We start from the raw sequence: 9,646 nt of genomic DNA, 5'->3' as shown, positions 1-9,646 counted from the left end.
GCGTGCGGGATGTTATTAGGATATGAACTCCTACTTACTACATCCTCAGGACATCCCACGAACCTCCTAAGCACATCCCATTATATCCTAAAAACATCCTATCTATGTCCCATCGACAGCATATGGGATGTTATTAGGATTTAAAGTCCTACTTACTACATCCTCAGTACATCCCGTAATATCCCAATTTCCTCCTAAACTCATCCTCCTGAGCGCTTAATGTCACATCCCAGTATATTCTTAGGACATCCTATCTACGTCCCACCGACAGCGTATGGGATGTTATCAGGATTTGAAACACTAGTTACAATATCCCTTTAACCTCTTAAATACATACTCTCAACTGCTTAGTGTCACATCCCAGTATATATACAGAGGAAAATTCCAGTGAATAAAACTGAAAATTTTGCTTTTATTTTTAAGATATTAAAAATCTTTTGATCATTTTTAAACATCTAATAGCCCCCAAATTGAATTATTCATAATTAAATTATTTTACAAAATCAGTCTCTAATTTCAGTTAATTTGTATTAAAAATTGAATAATAAAATTACCCATTTAATAATCTTTACATAAATGAATCATCTTTCTTTAAAACATGTAAGGAATTTATAGTGTTTTGATGACACTGTTGGGAAATTGTTAAAAGGAATAAATTGTATTTTTAAAACTAAATAAATTCCTAGCCTCAGAATAAATAAATATGTTTTCGTAACATGAGAATGCTGCAGGCTTTGTTATATATTTAATATTTAGTTGTAAAAATTTGACATTATGTTAACAATTCTTTATATCATTCAAAAGGTAACTCAAGAAGCTCTTCTAAAATTCTATCTTTCTGCTCACACAATTAAAAAAAAAAAAAAAAAAAAATCTGAAAGGCCTCAGATTTTAGCAGTCACTCAAAGAGGCTAAAAGTTTATGAATGCATAGATTATCAATACAGATGGGGCAGTGGAAATAGCAAAACATTTTATAAGATACTGACACCAGAAAGTTATGTCTTCTATATATTTGAAAAATGAAGAAATATATCATGTAATTATGTAGAAACATTAAAATGTTTTCAATTAGATATATCATGAATTAAATGCATTTTAAATCAATCAGATTAAAAATTAAAAAAAAGCATTGTTAAGAACTGTGTGTAATGTTTTTAAATAGCTTGGCTTGTTAGTCAATAATATATTAGATTTTAAAGGTAAATATGTTAAATTTTGCCAAATGACAAGACTTGAATGAAAAGCGAAACAAGTTTACGACTGATGATATGAAGTCACATTTCAAAACTAATAGCCCTTTTAGATTAAATAAAAAAAAAGTTCTGAAAATAATTTGCAATGGTTCATTGGTATTATTTTATGCAAAATTCAGTAAAATGAAATTTACCTGTTGAAATCAGCACCAAATTAAACTTTGTAAATTCTAGCGCATGTTAAAGGTTGTCTCATCCAGAATTTTATTACTAACCATTCATTTCAGAGCAAAATAAAACAGTAATTGCCATTTATATGACAATCAATATCAAAAATTTAAATCTGCATTTTACGCAACATAGAAAAACTTCAAAAGATCTACTGTTTACCATGCAATTAAGGCATTTTATTCTGCTATCAACTCTACCAATTATTAATTCCATTAAGTATATTCAGTTTACTCCTTCTGCTCAATATATGCAATGTAAAATTTTCCATAAATTTATTAATTCATTTTATTTTGAGGTGAGCTTTTATTCAACTCTCAATGTCAACGAGAATTTTTTATTCGGTCTCAAAAGAGAAATCAAAATACGTGGATTTATGTATGTGTATTTATGAATCAAAATACATGAGAAATCACAGTGAGAAAAGCACTGCTACCTTAAACTGTGATTATATATAACAAATGCAGTGAATTAATTATAGTTAAAAAATAGTGAAAATATTTATATTTCTGAACTATTTCATATATAACATTTTCAGTTTCGCATATGTGGCAATTTAAGAACTTTTTTACGTATACCAATTTTTTTGAAATATCTGCAAATTTTTGTATCTTCAAGGAAAGCTTATTCTTTCACCTTTAGTATATAAGTAATGGTAATATACCAGATAAAATTACTTAATGGGGAATACAGCAAAATATCTAACCACTTACCTTTGTGACTTCATCTGCAAAGAGACTAAAAAAGTAGTTCAGCTAAATCTGCTATAATAAATATTTATAATAATGTTAAATTATGCAATATCTATTAATATGACAAATTTTTGTAAAGCTATTTATTTGGATGAAAAATAAACACATTCATAAATTTATGGCACTATATTATGATTAACAGAGGAAAAACACTTTTCAAAATTCAAAATAGTTTTTATTAATCCAATTTATCACATTTTATTTGAATTCATGAAAAACAATGTTATATCCATGTATTCTTATGTATATAAGAACTCTTGATAAATTGGATCTCTGTCATTGCCTTTCACAGCACCTAAAATAAAAAAAACACTCACAATTACTACATGTGAATATAATTCATAATTAAATTTAAACAAATGACTATTAGAATGCAAATTAAAGGAAGCATTTAAAATATTTTAACATTTAGTACCTATAAACAGAGCAGCAATTATTTGATTTTTCGATTATAGGCCTTTAAAATTAATTTAAACATGGGGGATGCCTTTTAAAATTTTTTATGTCAGAAAATAAACTCAAACCACCAGCTGAACATATGAGCAGTTTTATCAATCAGCCACTGGTAGGTAACCTGGATACTGAATCAACATATAAAGTTGCCAAGATAAAGAGAGAAACAAAGTTATGATAATCACATCTTACCTATTCATAAAACTATTTTAAATTTAATGTGTAGGCAAGTCCAAAAAGAGTGAGAATGAATTTATTTTGCAACACAAAGTAAAGTCTTGCAGGAGCAAAAAAAAACTTGTCTCATGAGATTGGCAAGTAAAAAATAATTAACTGCATCTGGTAACATTTATTTGACAACACATAAGTAATTGTTAGCTACGTGCAGAAAATAAAATCTGATCAGGGGCGTAGCTAGAGGGGGGCAAGGGGGGGGCATCTGTCCTCGGGTGCAGAATCCAAGGGGCGCCAAACTGATGTTAGAACATTTTAGAATTAAATGTTTTCCATCCTTGGCAAGCAGTAGGGGGCACAAAATCTTCAGTTGTCCCTGAGCACTGAAAACCCTAGCTATGACTCTGAATCTGATCATGTTAATGCAATTTTAAACTTTTGAATTTAACCGCAGAAATTTACCAAAGAAGTACTTGTAACAGTAGTAAATGAAGATGTGGCTAATCTTTACTGTATGGTACACCTTGGTTTCTGTCTGAAAAAAAATCGCAAAGTGGTATTGGTTGTTTGTGAAATGTGGAAGCCCATTGCGTCAAATAAGTTTTTCGGTAACCCTAATGTTGATAATGTTGGCGAAAGTAGCCTTTGGGAAAAAAAAAAACTTTTTTTTTTTGTCAATAAAAAGGAGTTATTTCTGCAAATATTGCCAATGTGCTGTGATAAATTTAGTTTTGGGCTACTTTTTTTAATAGCAAACCTTTTGTACAGTCCCAGGTTTTTGGTTCTTACCATTCTCTTCAATTGCTGTGTTTGGTTGCACGGAAGTGGTATGGTCTTGTATTTTGAACATGCTATTTATTATTTTGGTGTGGGTACCATCGTTTGAGTATGTCTGAGATGACTAAGAGACGAAAAATTTAATTGAATTGCTTACCTGGAGGATGGTGGTGGGAAGCCTAAACATATGCATGTGAAAAAAAAGGTATGTTAAAAAAATGACGTTTCATTTATTTTTTTGTCTCTGTGTGTTAATTTTTGTTAGAAGATTTGTTGTTTAATGTTTTTATGTTAGGAAATATGTATTTTTGGTAACTTATTCTTCTCTGTTTGTGTATTTTTGGTTGTCTGTGTGTTAAGACAGTGGCGAATTTTTTCTGGTAACTATGATATTTTTAACTTTCTGATTTTCTTAAAGTGAAAATAGATCAGTGTGTACATGGACAAAGTTAAGGCAGTGCACAATGCCCAGTTTGTGCAGTTCTCTGTTTTAATAGGTCGATGTGTACATGGACACAGAGTTTGTGTATGTCTTTGACTTCTTATTTTGGTTTTGTGTAGCGGCCACGTTGAAATTGGTGCCGATCCTCTCAGGTGACAATCTTGATATAAAAAAAGGAAACGATTCACCAAGGGTTACAGTAGAGTAAATTTTTACCAAAGATGTTCTACCATAATCACCATTTCAGTGGGTTTAAACACTAGTGGAGCAGTATGCAGAGATGAAGATTTGAGTTTTGTTTACACAGTATGATGGTTTAGGCACTCCATCCATTACAGTGAACAAAATTATAATAAACATAGCCACAATAATTGTCTATAAATATTGATGTATAACACTGCATTAACTAATATATTTCTTATGCTAGTATATACAGAATCCTTAATCGAAGGGAAAATCAGAAGACTGTGCATGCATTTTCCTTTAACTGAAACATGGATTTGACCATACAAATCTCAGTCTTACGGGACATGCCACACTATGCAGATAGACAGTAAAAAGTGCTTGTGTTGTTTTTATTTGTTAGAGGTATGAAATAAATATACTTCTAGATTTTAATTTTTTCTTTTCTTGTTTTACATTTGGATTATTTATCAAAAAGTGAGGAATTTTGATATTATTACAATATCAGAGTTAAAATTACAATTATTGGACATGTTAAAGTAATGAAAATTTTAAATTAGGTTAAAAATTAACACTTAATGTGGCATATTTTTGAATTAAACTCTATCGACATTTAAAACAACAAAACGTCCCTCTTTATTAAGGACTTTAATTAACTAATTTTAAATGCAGAGCTATGAATGGATTTTTTCCCTTGCATGTTATAATAACTGAAACAAAATTACTCTGATACAGTCAAAATTCCTAAATGCAAGTACATAAAATTTACTTTAGCAATTTAAAGAGATGAGACACACTGAACACATGAATAAATTTCTATCAAAGAATAATTTATTAAATTTGGCCCGTTCCATAGTAAACTTTAACCATTAGATTACATTATTACACCATGTTATCAGTTTGAAAAGCAAGTCATATGCCAGATCTTGGATGTAAAAGAAATGCACAAAATAATATACAGATTATTGAAAAATGATGTATACCAATGTTTATAGATATGATTAAATGTAACAGAACATTTACTGTCACAACCACATTTTTAAGTGAAATGTATTATTTTAACATTATATACAATATTTAAGGTATGGCATTAAATGCAACATTATGTGCCTGAATATAAGTTAGTAAATTAAAAATAATAATAATAATCAAAGAACAAATGTCATGAAATATTTCAAAAACAAGCAGAATTTAATTTAGAAGACCTTTAGACACTTATGATAAATAAATTTGAGAATTCTTCACCCAAAATTAAATTATAATTAACTAAAACCAGTTTGACTGACCTTCTACAAAATCCTTCAGCTGCAATTTTTTTTCTAGCTTGAAAACCAAATTCTTCTCCACATGGTAATAACATCTTAACCAGTTGAAATTCCTGCAGAAAGTTTGATAACACAGTAATAGAATTAATAGAATAGAAAAATTAACACAAAAGTATAGAACATCATTTAAACTTAACATTATTACAAATTTTGGTGCTTTCTGACTATCTGCAAAGCTGTGAAAATTGGCAAAATGGTTAGTTTATGGTTCATATCTACTGCTCTGTTCACAAGCAGTAATTCAAATAAGCACTTTATAAGAAACAAGAAATTTTAGGATGCACACACACAAAAATATACACATTGGGTCAATATTCACATATTTTTCATCCAATGGAATACTATTCAGAAATAAAGATTAAATATAAAGCATGTAAATACATGTGTGTGGTATGCATATTCATAGTTTGCTATTATCGTGTGCATACTCTTGCTGTTTTAGCATAAGTTGAAGCTGTGAGGGCAGATGATAAGAAAGTATCAGAATTTTTCATGTATAAGAAAAGATTGCCCTGACAATAGTATCTCAATTGTTTAGTACTGACATTTACATAGCGCATTAGAAATATATAGTAATATATGTATAATAAAAAGATAATTGCATATTATTAATTCATTTTTTTAAATGCCAAACTTTAACAATTCTTTCACATATAATTACACAGAAATTCTTTCACATGAACATCTAAAATCCATTCTTAACTAAAGAATAAATAATAAAACCATGTAAATTTCTTATCAAGCCCATCATTTCCGAAATGTCTACTTCTGAAAGTTCCCAGCATTTCTCAATATATTATTAAATTACTAAACTAAGCATCAAAGATCGTCATGTTCGCTAATGTGGCAATATCTTTCACACTTCTTTGTTACCACAAGTAACAAGTAGGCTTCAATAAATCTTTAACTGTTACATGCTACTTTTGTCTAAAATTTGTACAAATAATAAAATTAAATGAGCTCTTTATAATATGCTCAAAGAAATAATTTTGTATGAAAATTTGTATGTTATATATTGGCCTGATTAATGATTCAGGAAATAATTCGGGTTTTCAAAGTGCTTCCAATAATTCAAATTTCAGCTTGTGTCAAAATAAAATCTATAACACAAAGATAAGCAAATTTCCTTATGAACAATGCATTTTAACATTATTCAATCACTGGCAATCACACAGTACTGATTGCTTCAATAAACATTACTGTAACACCCAGATAAGAAATATAAAAATATCAGTAAAAATAAATTATATTATTGAATGACACTTTACATTAATTACACTTATGCATATATTATTTTATTATAAATTATTTCAAAATCAAAGAAGAGAAGGGGGAGAAACTTTAATATTGACATTTCTAAAATGATATAAACATTAATCATTTAGTACAGTTTGTTATTTCCTGCAAAAAGAATTCACTTTTCTGGATAGCATTTATATTTCCATCTCACTTTCAATGAAACATTAAGAGAAATGCATATAATTTAAACACCAGTTTATTTTATTTATCAGAGATTATGTCAACTTGAAAAAACCTATCAGTAAAATTCGGTAGTAATAATTCTGAATGTTAGGTAACTTGCAAGATTCAACAAAAATTATAAATACTTTTATTATAATGACAATACCATAGTAACATGAACATAAAATTAAACTGCATATAACTATAAAATAAGCCAGCATATAATAATGGTGCATTGGTTTCTAAAACAATGGGCTCTATGAAAAAATACATGTATTATGGTAGCTATTCATATTCTTCAGCTTTCCTAATATTCTCACGTTCACTTTACATAACTAAAGTATCTAAAATACAATAAAAATGCAAACAATATTTATGAGAAAATGTTAAAAGCCATTATTACATAAGCATTTGATTGAATGACCATATTTTGTCTTCCTGCAAGTCGAATCTTAAAATGATATGCAGTTTGAAAAATGCTTAATCCTTTAATAAAATATTCAAAAAAGATTAAAAAAAAGGCACTGTTCTGTTATCATGACCGGGTTCAGAATTGTATTTATGTATGCTTGTATATTTGTATGTTTGTGTGTCTACATATACACATCTATGCACATACTTACGAACACAGGTTCATACATTTCCGATTCTGGTCCCAATAACAGAACAGTACCCCCCAAAAAACTTGAATTACAAACTAGATTAAGATAATGTTTCAACCATACATATTTTGGACAAACAATGCAAACTCTTATTTTTATACAATTGTTCAAACTATTTAACATAAATTTATTGTTGCAATAAAATAATAAACAATCTGATTACACATATTATTTTGAAACTGAATGCATAAACTAGATTAAAAAAATTCAGTCATAAACATTTGGATAGCAGGTCAAACTACATATTTGAAAAGACAGCCAGCCATTGAGATACACGTAATTCACGACAGAATGGTAACAATTCATAAAGCTGTGAAACATTTAACTGTCAAAATGACATAAATTCGAAATGCAAAAAAAGTAAACATACAAGTATTGCAACTGAACTTACCTTTCACGCAACAAAAAATATCCATACAAGTTAACCTCATGGCGCAGCCATTTTGGATTTCGTTTCAAATAAGACAGATGTTTACGGATTTGCGGAAGAATACGAGAAACTTGTAGTTTGCCGGATACAATGTGCAATGACGCGAAAGAATATAGTTCTGTAGAACTTCCTACATTATTCCGTAATAAACAGTACTATTTCCTAATTTTTGTCTTTATCTAATTAATTAATTAATAGGGAAATAGTTAAATAATGCCGAATTCATTTTTAATGAAATGTAAAATTTTGCATGTATGGGACGAACACCTTCCGTCCAATATTTCTGAGAATATAAACAAATTTTGGAATCTGAGAGTATCAGTAAATAAATATATAGAATATCGCCTCTCAAACGACCACTTCTGAAAGTGACCAATAGTTCTGAGATTATAAATAAATATTGATATTAAGCATAATTTCTATAAGACGACCATCTCTATATAAGACCAAAGTTTCTAGAATCTTGGATAGTCATCAGAGATGTATCTTTACTGCGAAATTATCGCACGACTGTAATTCAATATCAATAACGGATCGCGCGATTGAAAAACATTTTCTGTCCTGTAATTAGACGAAAAAAATTTTCCTTATGAGGTATTTCTCCCGCTTTCATAGCGTGCCTTCGTGGTGTAATAGTTCTGCACGCTGGGCCGGTATTTCAGAGGTCCGTGGTTCGATCCACGGCGAAGGCGGTTGCTAATTTTTCATCTCTACGGCTTCCCAAAAAAATCCTAATGTCTCTACAGTGGCGCCCGAATTAAAAAGGTGTTGGATGAGGTATATCCACACCCAGGATTTAGTGATTGGATCCCCTTAAAAAAAAGTCGGCCTTTAAAAAGAGAAGTAATATAAGGTATTTCTCCCGCTTTCCTAGCGTGTCTTCGGCCCACCAGCGGCCGAGCGGTAAAGTCGCTGAACCCTGGTAGTGCGATCCGAGGTTCGAATCCCGCGAACGGTCTGGCTGCATGGGTGTTTTCGTGGTTTTCCCCACGTGTAACGTGTATACGAGCCAGTTTCCCTTAGAAAGTCCTCCACGAAGACATCCCTCCCCTTAGGCAGATAGCCCTAGTGTGCTTTGCCATAATTAAATACACCACCACCACACCTAGCGTGTCTTCGTGGTGTAGTGGTTCTGCACACTGGGCCGGTATTCCAGAGGTCCGTCCTTCGATTCCCGGCGAAGGCAGTTGCTAATTTTTCATGTTTCCTGCTTCCAAAAAAATACCTAATGTCTCTATACCCAAATTTAAAAAAAAATTCGTTTCCGTAATTAAATATTTTTTATAAAAAAAATATATGTTATTTAGAATTTTGCAAATATTCTAGAAAATGCTAATCCATTGAAAAAAATCTTTTCCATGACTAAATAAATTTTTAAAAACGTCAGAAAAAATAGCAGTTAAAATTAATAACAAAATAACAAGAATAAATCATCAATCATATCAATATTTTTAATGTACAGCATTTAGAAACAACTTAGTGAAATACATATGAAACATAAAATAATGTGCAAGTTTCAGATGTGCAATGTCCAAAAACTAAAACTGGTAAATTTAAGAACAAA

The 9,646-nt window shown here is 30.0% G+C and overlaps 1 long non-coding RNA gene across 1 annotated transcript; it reads right to left on the bottom strand.

Annotated features, from left to right (window-relative positions):
* Positions 1-2,334: 2,334 nt before the first annotated feature.
* LOC146993447 (uncharacterized) lies at positions 2,335-8,112 on the bottom strand. The gene is made up of 3 exons (XR_015038690.1): positions 8,044-8,112; positions 5,491-5,582; positions 2,335-2,470 (listed from the first exon to the last, which is right to left on the bottom strand). It is a non-coding gene; the product is annotated as an uncharacterized LOC146993447 (long non-coding RNA).
* Between the last annotated feature and the right edge of the window lie 1,534 nt (positions 8,113-9,646).

This window comes from Stegodyphus dumicola, chromosome X1, assembly GCF_044657685.1.
Source record: "Stegodyphus dumicola isolate Sdum_Otavi_A_Nest chromosome X1, ASM4465768v1".
Classification (NCBI taxonomy): Eukaryota; Metazoa; Arthropoda; class Arachnida; order Araneae; family Eresidae; genus Stegodyphus; species Stegodyphus dumicola.
This window is presented reverse-complemented; position numbering and strand designations above follow the sequence as displayed.